This window comes from Pleurodeles waltl, chromosome 7, assembly GCF_031143425.1.
Source record: "Pleurodeles waltl isolate 20211129_DDA chromosome 7, aPleWal1.hap1.20221129, whole genome shotgun sequence".
Classification (NCBI taxonomy): Eukaryota; Metazoa; Chordata; class Amphibia; order Caudata; family Salamandridae; genus Pleurodeles; species Pleurodeles waltl.
The window spans coordinates 1312692267-1312708220 of NC_090446.1; the positions used below are offsets into that span (position 1 = coordinate 1312692267).

At 47.5% G+C, this 15954-nt stretch overlaps 1 protein-coding gene across 1 annotated transcript in view; it reads left to right on the forward strand.

Moving 5' to 3' along the window:
- Positions 1 to 15954, forward strand: part of CA11 (carbonic anhydrase 11) — a 616839-nt gene that overhangs the window by 420344 nt on the left and 180541 nt on the right. The gene's annotated exons all lie outside the window — the stretch shown is intronic.

Consider the following 15954-nt stretch of genomic DNA (forward strand, 5'->3'; position numbering starts at 1 on the left):
ATATATTTATATATATATATATATATATATATATATATATATATATATATAGGTAGATCTGTATCAAAGAGATTTATAAAGCGCGCTACTAACCTGTGAGGGTCTCAAGGCGCTGGGGGGGGGGGGACGGGGGGAGGGAAAGGGGCTAGGAGGTTCACTGTTCAAAAAGCCAGGTTTTGAGGCCCTTCCTGAAAAGAAGTAGGTTTTGGGTCTTGCGAATGTGGGTTGTGAGTGCGTTCCATGTTTTGGGTGCAATGTAGGAGAAGGATCTGCCCCCGGTGGTGGTGTGTTTGATGCGGGGGACAGAGGCGAGAGAGAGGTCAGCTGAACTGACGTTTCGTGTGGGGGTGTGGAAGGTGACTCTCGTTGAGGTAGGCAGGGCCTGTGTTGTGGAGTGATTTGTGTGCGAGGATGAGGATCTTGAAGGTGATCCTTTTGTCAATGGGGAGCCAGTGGAGGGATTTGAGGTGTGGAGAGATGTGTTCATGTCGGCGGAGGTCGAGGATGAGTCGTGCTGCTGAGTTCTGGATGCGTGTAGTTTGCACTTGAGTTTTAGAGTGGTGCCGGCGTAGAGGGCGTTTCTGTAATCAAGCCTGCTGCTGATGAGTGCGTGAGTGACAGTTTTTCTGGTCTCTGTGGGGATCCATTTGAATGTTTTTCAGTATATGGAGTTTGTTGAAGCATGAGGAGGTAAGAGCGTTGATTTGTTGGGTCATAGAGAGGGAGGAGTCTAGGATGATGCTGAGGTTGCGTGCGTAGTTGGCGGGGGTGGGTGCAGGGCCTAGCGTGGTGGGCCACCATGGGGGGTCCCAGGTTTTTTTGGTGAGGGCCAAAGAGGATTATTTCGGTTTTGCTTGAGTTGAGTTTCAGGTGGTTGGCTGTCATATATACATCACTTTTGTCAATATGTGTGTGGTTTCCCTGGGGGGAAAAGGGTCCGACTTGTCTACTGGCAGTTTTAGTGCCATAAAGAAGCGCAGAAGGTTTATATGCCTACTGCAAAGAGCACATCTGTATTTTATGTAAATAGCTGAGTACATTAGTAAAGTCTATGGAGAGATGAAGGGCACTTTTGCTGGGTGGTAATGAGGGAATCCGAGGAGGAGGGAGTGGGAGCACCAATAATGATTGTTGGCCTGGGCGCAGGAGGTGCTAAAGACTGTGACGAATGGTATGTGACAAGGTGTTTTTTGAGTGTCTTGAAAGTACGTGCTGATTGAGGGAAGAAGCGCAGGTAAGGTGGCCTCTACTGTTGCACGTATCTCACACACACCATCGATTTTGTGACTGTCTACGTAGGCTAGTGTTTTAGAGCAACAGTTTAACCAATAGCAGAGATGGCATCTTGATGGATGACTGCTGCCTGCACTCGGGTTATAGAGGACCGCTCTGACATAGGATCAGAGACTGAGACATCAGATACTGAGACAGCATCTGAGGGATAGGACAATGGCGCAGACTCTGGGAGTGATTTTTCAGTCAGAGGAGTCCCATTCGAACACTCCTCTTCCAGTACATTATGAGGGAGGTGATGAGGACATTCCTGCTGTCCCTTCGCAAGCTGTTCGTGCAACTGGGTAATAGTGGGTTAGGCCAACCCAGAGAGCAGGTGAATGCGGCGGCAAGCAGAGAGAGAGTGCTCTCTTGGGAGCTCACCAATTTAGTTCAGCCCCAAATTCCACCACCCAAATCATATTGTGGAGACATCAAAATTGTCTATGGCAAAACAAACTGGTTTTGTAAGGCAGGCACCTGTGTTTTTGGTCCTGGATTCGGCGGCCATATAGAGAAACACACTAAACCCAAACATTTCTGGAAACTAGACATTCGGGGGAGTCCACAGAGGTGTGACTTGTGTGGATTCCCCAAAGTTTTCTTACCCAGAATACCCTGCAAAGCTGAAATGTTGAAAAAAAACTCTATTTTTCTTGCATTTCTGTCACACAAACTACAGGAATATGCTGGGATCCACAACATTCCTACCACCCAGTGACTCCTCACCTGTCCTGATAAAAACACTACCCAACTTGAGTGCCTACATCTAGTGCCTGTGTCAGGAATGGATCACCCCAGGGTCAACAGCTGCCTCACGTAAGGACCAACATTGACCGTTGTGTGATCTATTCCTGTCGCAGGCACCAGGCCTAACCACACAAGTGAGGTATCATATTTATCGGGAGACTTGGGGGAACGCTGGGTGGAAGGAAATTTGTGGCTCCTCTCAGATTCCAGAACTTTCTGTCACCGAAATGTGAGGAAAACGTGGTATTTTAGCCACATTTTGAGGTTTGCAAAGGATTCTGGGTAACAGAACCTGGTCCGAGCCCCACAAGTCACCTCATCTTGGATTCCCCTGGGTTTCTAGTTTTCAAAAATGTGCTGGTTTGCTAGGTTTCCCCAGGTGCCGGCTGAGCTAGAGGCCAAAATCCACAGGTAGGCACTGTTTTCTATGAAAAAATGTGATGTGTCCACGTTCTGTTTTGGGGCATTTCCTGTCGCGGGCGCTAGGCCTACCCATACAAGTGAGGTATAATTTTTATCGGGAGACTTAGGGGAACGCCGGGTGGAAGGAAATTTGTGGCTCCTCTCAGATTCCAGAACTTTCTGTCACCGAAATGTGAGGAAAACTTGTTTTTTTAGCCACTTTTTGAGGTTTGCAAAGGATTCTGGGTAACAGAACCTGGTCTGAGCCCCGCAAGTCACCCCTCCTCGGATTCCCCTAGGTCTCTAGTTTTCAGAAATGCACAGGTTTGGTAGGTTTCCCTATGTGCCGGCTGAGCTAGAGGCCAAAATCTACAGGTAGGCACTTCTCAAAAAACACCTCTGTTTTCTTCCAAAAATTTGGATGTGTCCACGTTGCGCTTTGGGGCGTTTCCTGTCGCGGGCGCTAGGCCTACCCACACAAGTGAGGTATAATTTTTATCGGGAGACTTAGGGGAACGCCGGGTGGAAGGAAATTTGTGGCTCCTCTCAGATTCCAGAACTTTCTGTCACCGAAATGTGAGGAAAACTTGTTTTTTTAGCCACTTTTTGAGGTTTGCAAAGGATTCTGGGTAACAGAACCTGGTCCGAGCCCCGCAAGTCACCCCTCCTCGGGTTCCCCTAGGTCTCTAGTTTTCAGAAATGCACAGGTTTGGTAGGTTTCCCTATGTGCCGGCTGAGCTAGAGGCCAAAATCTACAGGTAGGCACTTCTCAAAAAACACCTCTGTTTTCTTCCAAAAATTTGGATGTGTCCACATTGCGCTTTGGGGCGTTTCCTGTCGCGGGCGCTAGGCCTACCCACACAAGTGAGGTATCATTTTTATCGGGAGACTTGGGGGAACGCCGGGTGGAAGGAAATTTGTGGCTCCTCTCAGATTCCAGAACTTTCTGTCACCGAAATGTGAGGAAAACTTGTTTTTTTAGCCACTTTTTGAGGTTTGCAAAGGATTCTGGGTAACAGAACCTGGTCCGAGCCCCGCGAGTCACCCCTCCTTGGATTGCCCTAGGTCTCTAGTTTTCAGAAATGCACAGGTTTGGTAGGTTTCCCTAGGTGCCGGCTGAGCTAGAGGCCAAAATCTACAGGTAGGCACTTCTCAAAAAACACCTCTGTTTTCTTCCAAAAATTTGGATGTGTCCACGTTGCGCTTTGGGGCGTTTCCTGTCGCGGGCGCTAGGCCTACCCACACAAGTGAGGTATCATTTTTATCGGGAGACTTGGGGGAACGCCGGGTGGAAGAAAATTTGTGGCTTCTCTCAGATTCCAGAACTTTCTGTCACCGAAATGTGAGGAAAACTTGTTTTTTTAGCCACTTTTTGAGGTTTGCAAAGGATTCTGGGTAACAGAACCTGGTCCGAGCCCCGCGAGTCACCCCTCCTTGGATTCCCCTAGGTCTCTAGTTTTCAGAAATGCACAGGTTTGGTAGGTTTCCCTAGGTGCCGGCTGAGCTAGAGGCCAAAATCTACAGGTAGGCACTTCTCAAAAAACACCTCTGTTTTCTTCCAAAAATTTGGATGTGTCCACGTTACGCTTTGGGGCGTTTCCTGTCGCGGGCGCTAGGCCTACCCACACAAGTGAGGTATCATTTTTATCGGGAGACTTGGGGGAACGCCGGGTGGAAGGAAATTTGTGGCTCCTCTCAGATTCCAGAACTTTCTGTCACCGAAATGTGAGGAAAACGTGTTTTTTTAGCCACTTTTTGAGGTTTGCAAAGGATTCTGGGTAACAGAACCTGGTCCGAGCCCCGCGAGTCACCCCTCCTTGGATTCCCCTAGGTCTCTAGTTTTCAGAAATGCACAGGTTTGGTAGGTTTCCCTATGTGCCGGCTGAGCTAGAGGCCAAAATCTACTGGTAGGCACTTTGTAAAAAACAGCTGTGTTTTCTATAAAAAAAATAGGATGTGTCCATGTTGTGTTTTGGGGCATTTCCTGTCGCGGGCACTAGGCCTCCCCACACAAGTGAGGTATCATTTTTATCGGGAGACTTGGGGGAACACAGAATAGCAAAACAAGTGTTATTGCCCCTTATCTTTCTCTACATTTTTTCCTTCCAAATATAAGAGAGTGTGTAAAAAAGACGTCTATTTGAGAAATGCCCTGCAATTCACATGCTAGTATGGGCACCTCGGAATTCAGCGATGTGCAAATAACCACTGCTCCTCAAAACCTTATCTTGATCCCATTTTGGAAATGCAAAGGTTTTCTTGATACCTCTTTTTCACTCTTCATATTTCAGCAAATGAATTGCTGTATACCCAGTATAGAATGAAAAGCAACTGCAGGGAGCAGCTCATTTATTGGCTCTGGGTACCTAGGGTTCTTGATGAACTTACAAGCCCTTTATATCCCCGCAACCAGAAGAGTCCAGCAGACAAAACGGTATATTGCTTTCAGAAATCTGACATCGCAGGAAAAAGTTACAGAGTAAAACATAAAGAAAAATGGCTGTTGTTTTCAGCTCAATTTCAATATTTTTTTATTTCAGCTGTTATTTTCTGTAGGAAAACCTTGTAGGATCTACACAAATGACCCCTTGCTGAATTCAGAATTTTGTCTAGTTTTCAGAAATGTTTAGCATTCCGGGATCCAGCATTGGTTTCACACCCATTCCTGTCACTAACTGGAAGGAGGCTGAAAGCACCAAATATAGTAGAAATGGGGTATGTCCCAGTAAAATGCCAAATTTGTGTTGAAAAATTAGGTTTTCTGATTCAAGTCTGCCCGTTCCTGAAAGGTGGGAAGATAGTGATTTCAGCACCAGAAACCCTTTGTTGATGGCATTTTCAGGGAAAAAACCACAAGCCTTCTTCGGCAGCCCTTTTTTCCCATTTTTTTGGAAAAAACTAAATTTTCACTGTATTTTGGCTATTTTCTTGGTCTCCTCCAGGGGAAACCACCAACTCTGGGTACCATTAGAATCCCTAGGATGTTGGAAAAAAAGGACGCAAATTTGGCGTGGTTAGCTTATGTGGACAAAAAGTTATGAAGCCCTAAGCGCGAACTACCCCAAATAGCCAAAAAAGGGCTCAGCACTGGGGGGGAAAGGCCCAGCAGCTAAGGGGTTAACTGTAAAAAAAAAGAATCCGAAATATGTACAACTAGCAAGCCATGTAACCAAAACTCTGACACCAAGTCCACGCCACATATATGCAGATTACTAATCTCATCAAATACAAGCTCTTCAAACTTTCTGCTAATAACACATGCAAAGCCACCTATTAACGAAACACCAGTTAACTGACATAGCTGCACATCAAAAATAAAAATAAATGAAGGAAGCCACTTGTTTAAACATGAAAGATAACCCAAAAGTAAAAGCCAATTTTAGGTCTTGCCTGAGACATTATTTGGCTTAATTGTCACTCTTTTTTCTGCCTTCTAATTGGCCACTGCGTCCTGGCTACACTTCCTCTTCTTTCTGCTGGAGCACGGACCAAGTAGTGATTGCTTCAGCTTAATTGCTGTGCCTCTGCTGATTGCATCATGAAGGAGACACTACTTTTATTTTTTCTTCTTCCCTGCCACCTTTGTTGAACCTCTTGCCATTTGTAGCTCTGTTTTACTAAGTTACACTCACTTCAAAGAAGCCGTTTTCTTCTTTGAAATGGATGTTTGTTGTAACAGCCAATGTTATCTGCTTTTATTGCAATAACAGATGTTATCTGCTTTCAAATGTATTTTCACCACAACACGGATGCAATTGTTTTCTTTGTGTGGTAGGATTTTTTTCCAAATGTCCTCTTTTTATCTTTCATACATGGGGAGGTTAACTGATTTGCTTACAATCACAAGGATGTTGTGTTGAGACCTAACAAACATTGGCAAAGCCAATAGGTCCCACCTTTGAAACTATTGGCTCTGCCGTTGCCTTTTGTTAATACTGTACAACATGGACATAGCTGACTTAGGTAATGGTTTGTAGCTGTGCTGTATAGCAGAGTAGCTGCTTTGAGCATAGCTAAAAAATAGTAATAAAAGAAGGACTATGATGCATTCAGCACACTAATGCCCTTAAACAAAAGCGCATTAGCACTGGCTGTGTCATAGCTCTTTTTAAAATTATTTTTAGACACACTGCAAAACGTACGCACTGTTGTGCAGCATGGTTACAAAACATTGCCAAAGCCAATAATTTTCTTAAGTGAGACCTAATGGCTTTGCCAATGCTTGTTCGCTGTGCCTGTATGTACAGCTTATGTGTTGTCAGTACAGGTACCAGAAAACGTCAGAACAAGAGTAGATTTGTTGCTATCAGTGCATGTTGAGAATCACTAAAAAGTTCTAAATATTTATGTGCAAAATTAAAGTTTTTTTATTGTGAATGAGCACACTATAACTTTTCCCCCAATTATTTGCAGCAGAATCTTTTGATCAAGTTAACAAAGTTTAAGCCAGTTTGCATGTAGGTACAAAGTCTTGGCTTTGAGGGATTTATGACAAATATGTGCTAGACAAATTTTGTCTTTTTAGAGTGTCAGCGTTACAAAGTGGCCATTTGTTATGTTATCAGTATTCATGTTGTACTTTCCATATCCCTTGCAGACCTAAAGTTCTCTGCTGTTGCAAACCAGTCCTTTTGAAAGGATATCAAATAAATGATTATTGTATAGTGGGAATCTGTACTCATTGTATCTCTCTCGAATGTATGTGAAGCTGAATTGATGGTCTCAGAACAGGAAGACTGTGGGATGCATGGTGTCAAAGGTTGATGTATTAATATGTGATTCCTTTCAGTGGCATTGTTCTATCTCATCAGCATTCAGGTGGAAGGTAGGGGCACCTGGGCACTTTAATAACAAGGTACAGATAAGATGAACATGGATAGCACCAGTCATGAAGTGACAGTGCACAGGCAACACTATTTGTAGTCCACTTAGGGGGTTATTACAACTTTGGAGGAGGTGTTAATCCGTCCCAAAAGTGACGGTAAAGTGACGGATATACCACCAGCTGTATTACGAGTCCATTATATCCTATGGAACTCGTAATACAGCTGGTGGTATATCCGTCACTTTACCGTCACTTTTGGGACGGATTAACACCTCCTCCAAAGATGTAATAACCCCCTTAATCTTTACAGGGAAATTCAATCTTTCTGGGGCCCAAAAACAAGCCAACCTCCTAAACAAGCGTAGAACTGACCTTGGGTTATAGAGACGATGAAGAGATGTCAATAGGGGGGTAGGGGGATAAATAAATAAAAATATAATAAAAAACAATACCTTTTTCCCCTTGATCATCGCCATCGCCTCCTGCCGTGTTGCTCCTCTGGTCTTCTTTTGGTGTCCCAGCACAGGCTCCCCAGCAATCCTGCCGCTGATTGCATGCTAAACATAGCATGTAAGCAGTGTCAGGATTGGTCTGAGTGGCTCAGGGTGCTGCTCAGACACAAGCCTGGGGTCTGTGCTGTTTCTCCAGCCCTGCTGTATACACAGCAGGGCTGGAGAAACCTAAGTGCGCATGTGTGTTTGGCCGGTCTCAGGCAGCAGGCCAAACACATGTGCGCATTTAGTATACTCACCCATCTCCCCCCCCTCCCACAGCCCAGTCCCACCCCACCCTGAACACACTGCTGGCTGAGCCAGCAGATGAAAGATAAAACGATAATCAAATATTATTTTATCTTTCATCTCCTGGCTTAGCCAGAGGGGTGACGCTCCACCATTGTGAAGAAGCTGCCCCTGGTGCCACTGCCTGTAATTTACATCTAATCCAGACCTGCCAACTCACACAGTGTGTGACACACGATATTGGCTCCCCTCAAACGGTCTCCCGGTGAGGAGCCAATATGACACGGTGGCAGGGAAAGCAAGCTGAAAACCACTATAAACAATGGTTGTCATCTAGTTTTTGGAGGCTTTTAACTGCCAATGTCTAATAATGGGTGTGAAAACACCTCAGGACAGCGGCAGCAGCCTCAGCAAGCTTTTTGTTTTGTCGAGGAGCGGTTTGGGGCTGGGGTGGGAGCAAAAGTGCCTCTTAGGTGCTTCTCGGCATGAGGCCCCACCCCCTCCTCTCACTGGGAGATTTGTGATGAAGTTTGCAGATTTGCCTAATCAAAATAAACAATGATCACAACCAAAAAAACACCACATAACCAAAGCCATTAAAAGAATGTGCCAAACAATGGGTACTCGCAAACATTTCCCCGGGGGCCGCAAAATCCTCTCTGTGGCATGCCGGAGGGCAGCACAGATGCCAGTACTGCGAGGGTTGGAGGTGATGAAAGGTTGGCGTAGGGGGACGCAAAGCAGTTGCATGGTATGGACAACAAAATGAATCTTCCCATGGTTTCTGTCTGCCATCAATGCTCTATCCTCATGCACTTATAATTAAAGTCAAAATATTAACATCTAATGTTAAACATGAGAGGGAAATGACACTCATCTGGTGGGTGAATTACAAAATGTGAAACCAGAAAACCTGGTTATCAGTCCTTGCATCCCCACCTAACCAAATTGTGTGAGCCTAGGCAATTGGTTAATTTCACTTTGCCTCCCTTTTCTTCACTACCACATAAAAGAGACCCTTGACACATACAAATTCAGGAATTCAAAATTTAGCCATGTGGGCCCTTGAAATGGCGGCTGCCTGACCTGAGAAGTGGGACAATGGGATGTGAGGTCAACGCGCTGGCGGGGCACACCGTGGCGGTAGGCGGTCGAAGACCGCTATACGAAGCCGCATTGGTTAATATTGAAGTCTATGGGTTTCAGGAGCCAATGACGATGTGCGCCGGCGGTCGCGGTACGCACCGCAGCGGTATCAATCAATCAATCAATCATTCGCATTTATAAAGCGCGCTACTCACCCATAAAGGGTCTCAAGGCGCTGGGGGGGGGGGTCAGTGCTTGAAGAGCCAGGTCTTGAGCTGCCTTCTGAAGGAGAGGTGTTCAGGTATGGCGCGAAGGTGGCTGGGCAGAGAGTTCCAGGTCTTCGCTGCCAGGAAAGAGAAGGATCTTCCTCCGGCGGTGGCTTTGCGGATGCGGGGTACGGCTGCCAGGGCCTGTCCGGCGGATCGTAGAGTGCGCAGAGGAGTGTAGAAGGAGACGCGGTTGTTGATGAGTTTGGGTCCGAGGTTGTGAAGGGCTTTGTGTGCGTGGGTGAGGAGTCGGAAGGTGATCCTCTTGTTGACGGGGAGCCAATGGAGTTTTTTCAAGTATCCTGAGATGTGGTGGTGGCGAGGGATGTCCAGGATGAGTCTTGCGGCAGCGTTCTGGATCCGTTGGAGTTTCCTCAGCAGCTTGGTGGTGATGCCCGCGTACAGGGTGTTCCCGTAGTCCAAGCGACTGGTGACGAGGGCGTGGGTGACAGTCTTCCTCTTTTTAAAATTATTTTTAGACACACTGCAAAACGTACGCACTGTTGTGCAGCATGGCTACAAAAACATTGCCAAAGCCAATAATTTTCTTAAGTGAGACCTAATGGCTTTGCCAATGCTTGTTCGCTGTGCCTGTATGTACAGCTTATGTGTTGTCAGTACAGGTACCAGAAAACGTCAGAACAAGAGTAGATTTGTTGCTATCAGTGCATGTTGAGAATCACTAAAAAGTTCTAAATATTTATGTGCAAAATTAAAGTTTTTTTATTGTGAATGAGCACACTATAACTTTTCCCCCAATTATTTGCAGCAGAATCTTTTGATCAAGTTAACAAAGTTTAAGCCAGTTTGCATGTAGGTACAAAGTCTTGGCTTTGAGGGATTTATGACAAATATGTGCTAGACAAATTTTGTCTTTTTAGAGTGTCAGCGTTACAAAGTGGCCATTTGTTATGTTATCAGTATTCATGTTGTACTTTCCATATCCCTTGCAGACCTAAAGTTCTCTGCTGTTGCAAACCAGTCCTTTTGAAAGGATATCAAATAAATGATTATTGTATAGTGGGAATCTGTACTCATTGTATCTCTCTCGAATGTATGTGAAGCTGAATTGATGGTCTCAGAACAGGAAGACTGTGGGATGCATGGTGTCAAAGGTTGATGTATTAATATGTGATTCCTTTCAGTGGCATTGTTCTATCTCATCAGCATTCAGGTGGAAGGTAGGGGCACCTGGGCACTTTAATAACAAGGTACAGATAAGATGAACATGGATAGCACCAGTCATGAAGTGACAGTGCACAGGCAACACTATTTGTAGTCCACTTAGGGGGTTATTACAACTTTGGAGGAGGTGTTAATCCGTCCCAAAAGTGACGGTAAAGTGACGGATATACCACCAGCTGTATTACGAGTCCATTATATCCTATGGAACTCGTAATACAGCTGGTGGTATATCCGTCACTTTACCGTCACTTTTGGGACGGATTAACACCTCCTCCAAAGATGTAATAACCCCCTTAATCTTTACAGGGAAATTCAATCTTTCTGGGGCCCAAAAACAAGCCAACCTCCTAAACAAGCGTAGAACTGACCTTGGGTTATAGAGACGATGAAGAGATGTCAATAGGGGGGTAGGGGGATAAATAAATAAAAATATAATAAAAAACAATACCTTTTTCCCCTTGATCATCGCCATCGCCTCCTGCCGTGTTGCTCCTCTGGTCTTCTTTTGGTGTCCCAGCACAGGCTCCCCAGCAATCCTGCCGCTGATTGCATGCTAAACATAGCATGTAAGCAGTGTCAGGATTGGTCTGAGTGGCTCAGGGTGCTGCTCAGACACAAGCCTGGGGTCTGTGCTGTTTCTCCAGCCCTGCTGTATACACAGCAGGGCTGGAGAAACCTAAGTGCGCATGTGTGTTTGGCCGGTCTCAGGCAGCAGGCCAAACACATGTGCGCATTTAGTATACTCACCCATCTCCCCCCCCTCCCACAGCCCAGTCCCACCCCACCCTGAACACACTGCTGGCTGAGCCAGCAGATGAAAGATAAAACGATAATCAAATATTATTTTATCTTTCATCTCCTGGCTTAGCCAGAGGGGTGACGCTCCACCATTGTGAAGAAGCTGCCCCTGGTGCCACTGCCTGTAATTTACATCTAATCCAGACCTGCCAACTCACACAGTGTGTGACACACGATATTGGCTCCCCTCAAACGGTCTCCCGGTGAGGAGCCAATATGACACGGTGGCAGGGAAAGCAAGCTGAAAACCACTATAAACAATGGTTGTCATCTAGTTTTTGGAGGCTTTTAACTGCCAATGTCTAATAATGGGTGTGAAAACACCTCAGGACAGCGGCAGCAGCCTCAGCAAGCTTTTTGTTTTGTCGAGGAGCGGTTTGGGGCTGGGGTGGGAGCAAAAGTGCCTCTTAGGTGCTTCTCGGCATGAGGCCCCACCCCCTCCTCTCACTGGGAGATTTGTGATGAAGTTTGCAGATTTGCCTAATCAAAATAAACAATGATCACAACCAAAAAAACACCACATAACCAAAGCCATTAAAAGAATGTGCCAAACAATGGGTACTCGCAAACATTTCCCCGGGGGCCGCAAAATCCTCTCTGTGGCATGCCGGAGGGCAGCACAGATGCCAGTACTGCGAGGGTTGGAGGTGATGAAAGGTTGGCGTAGGGGGACGCAAAGCAGTTGCATGGTATGGACAACAAAATGAATCTTCCCATGGTTTCTGTCTGCCATCAATGCTCTATCCTCATGCACTTATAATTAAAGTCAAAATATTAACATCTAATGTTAAACATGAGAGGGAAATGACACTCATCTGGTGGGTGAATTACAAAATGTGAAACCAGAAAACCTGGTTATCAGTCCTTGCATCCCCACCTAACCAAATTGTGTGAGCCTAGGCAATTGGTTAATTTCACTTTGCCTCCCTTTTCTTCACTACCACATAAAAGAGACCCTTGACACATACAAATTCAGGACGTGTGCTGTACAAAACTATAATGTTGTTCCAATTATATAACAAGACTACGCACAAGGTGCACCTGACAATAATGGCACTGTTTTCCAAATGGGGGCGGCATGAATGTTTCCAAGATCATGGGGGTCATTCTGACCTCGGCGGTAAAAGCCGCTTACCGCCGGTCAGAAGGCCGCCACAATACCGCCGCGGCCGCGGTCAGCCGCTACGGACATTCTGACCCACAACTGCAAAACCTCCAAAAATCCGACCTCCACTGCAGTCCGCCACATCAGCGGCCAGTGGTAAACTGGAGATGACCAAACCTCCACCGCCACGCCAACAGAAATACGCCCATTCCATTATGACCTGCAAATCCACGCGGTGGTCATTCAACCGCGGTAGTCCATTGGCGGTACACACCGCCGCGGTCAAAATACACACACCTTTACAAACCCCTACCACATTGGACAATTTGAAAGGCACACACCTGAAACACATACACACACCACTCCCACACACCCATTACACTATAAAACACACCCCCACATCACCCACAAACCCCTACTACCAAAAATCAGAGACGAAGGAGAGAGAGACACATCAGAGAAAATAGAGCTACAACACACAGAGGCACACTACACCATCACACACACCACATAGAAGCACAAAGCACCACACACCAACACACACATCACCACATACACCACCCAACACCTCATACACACCGCCCCATGGCACCCCAAAGGCACCCACGCTTTTCGGACCAAGAACTCCGGGTCATGGTGGAGGAAATTATAAGAGTCGAACCCCAGCTCTTCGGCTCACAGGTGCAGCACACCACGATAGCCAGGAAGGCGGAGCTATGGCAGCGGATCGTGGACAGGGTCAACGCGGTGGGACAGCATCCCAGAAATAGGGACGACATCCGCAAACGATGGAACGACCTATGGGGGAAGGTGCGATCGATGGTCTCGCGACACAACATCGCAGTGCAGAAGACTGGCGGGGGACCACCACCCACACCACCCGAATTCACAGCATGGGAGCAAGAGGTACTAAACATCCTGCATCCTGATGGCCTCGCTGGAGTATCCGGAGGAAGGGACTCTGGTAAGTACAAGCCCAACTCCTTCCCCCCCCCAGCATGCTAACCCCCACCCCCACCCTCACCCCCAACCCCCCATCACACATCCTCCCTGAGAATGTCTCTCCAGCACAACCCACCCAACACCAACCCCTGCATGCCATCCCCAAACTATGGACACCCATCACCTATGCATGACCACTGCACATACCCATCCTCCCCCCCCAAAACACCCTCACAACACCTCCCCCAAGGGAATGCCAGCACTGGGGGACAAGGGCACCCATAAAACGCAAGCTAATGCACACACAGAAACAATAACCATACCCTCTTGCCCCATGCAGGACCCGAACGACAACACACCAGTCAGGAGGGACCAGAAATGTCCATCCCACCCCCGGAACAGGCCCCTAGTGATGACAGCAGCTCTGTCGACCTGGACCCTGATGACCAGCCCGGACCATCGGGGACCTCTGGTCAGTCGGTTCCCCTCACCCAGACACAGGCCACTGCAGACCCAACCCCCTCTGGGAACAACAGCACAGCTCCCACCCAGCGGACCCATGCCTCAGTCTCTAGGACAGGTCAAGCAGCGGTGTGTCTGCCACTACAGGGCACCCAGGCTAACCCACCACCCCAACAACAACAGGGACCTGGGGGCAGTGGTAGTGGGCACACCGTCCAGGGGACAGAGGCCCAGGGAAACAGGGCAACTCGGAGGGCTGCTGTGCGACAGGGGGGGAGGAGAGGCCCAGGGAACCCACCCTCCAAGAGGCCATCACCACCATCATGGCAGCCTACCACCACTCACAAGAGACGATGGCGACGGTACTGGCCAGGTTCCAGGAGATCCAGGCACAGCAGGAGCAACGCTACATGGGGTTCAGCGACCAACTAACCAACATCTCTACCGCTATGGGGAGCATAGTCCAGGCCCTGAACCGTATAGAGGACACGTTTCGGGACCATGTGGCATCACACAGGGCCCCTGTCACTAGCCCGGAACAGGAACAGCCTACCACCTCCGCCGGCGCTAGTGGACAGGAGGCCCCACCACAACGACAGGCCATCAGAACCCCACCTCCTGCTGAACAACAACCACCCCGCAAGAGGAGCCTGAGAGGAAAAAAATCGACAGAGTAGGATGTCAAGACCCCCGCCAGCATCACATACCCCCTGAAGTCCTCACACTGTTCCACATTGCCACCCTGTCAAACCTTGAACTGCCCCTGCTCCATCCTGCCACAGGCATATGGACAATGCACCTGTCAGACTGAGAACTGGACTCTGCCATGGACATTACTCCACCCCCACCCATCACTGTTTTACTTTCATGTAACAATATCTATGCACTAAAAATAAATCACTCATTGCACTGAAATCAATCTGGACTCAGCCTGTCTTATTTACAAATGTATAACACATTACATATCAATTACGTTCTGTTAACTTTGTGATGAACACATACCGAGGTAACTTAGCATTAGTCCATGGGCTAACCAAGCAGAAGTCACGCAGTGGCTCATACAGCACTGAAAAGGGAAGGGAAAATCAAACATCATGTTAAAAGTTCTGGGGGGAAATACACAAAGTAGAGATGCAGGAGGCTTTCAGGAAATATAAAATGGCATGGCTGATTCTTACCTGTGTGCTACTGAAAATACTGTTCTATTACTCTGTCCCTGTTGTCTGTGTCGTCCTCTGAGTCTTCCTCCTCTTCACTCTCCGCAGGCTCCACAGCTGCTTCAACACCACCATCTGCACCATCCTCCTGCAGGAAAGGAACCTGACGTCGCAATGCCAGATTGTGAAGCATACAGCAGGCCACGATGATATGGCACACCTTCTTTGGTGAGTACATAAGGGATCCCCCTGTCATATGCAGGCACCTAAACCTGGCCTTCAGGAGGCCGAAGGTCCTTTCTATGATCCTCCTAGTTCGCCCATGGGCCTCATTGTACCGTTCCTCTGCCCTGGTCCGGGGATTCCTCACTGGGGTCAATAGCCAAGGCAGGTTGGGGTAACCAGAGTCACCTATTAGCCACACATGTTGTCTCTGTAGCTGCTCCATCACATAGGGGATGCTGCTATTACGCATGACATACGCGTCATGCACTGACCCAGGGAACTTTGCATTTACATGGGAGATGTACTGGTCAGCCAAACAGACCACCTGGACATTCATCGAATGGTCATTTTTCCTGTTTCTGTACACCTGCTCATCGTCTTTTGGGGGTACCAAAGCCACATGGGTCCCATCAATGGCACCAATGATGTTGGGGATATGTCCAAGGGCATAGAAATCACCCTTCACTGTAGGCAAATCACCCTCCTCTGGGAAAATGATGTAGCTCGGCATGAGTTTCATCAGGGCAGACAACACTCTGCTCAAAATCTTTGAAAACATAGGCTGAGACATTCCAGATGACATGGCCACTGTTGTCTGGAATGACCCACTTGCCAAAAAATGGAGGACTGACAGAACCTGCACCAGAGGGGGAATCCCTGTGGGTTGGCGGATGGGGGACATCAGGGCTGGCTCCAGCTGGGCACACAGTTCATGTATAGTGGCACGGTCAAGTCTGTA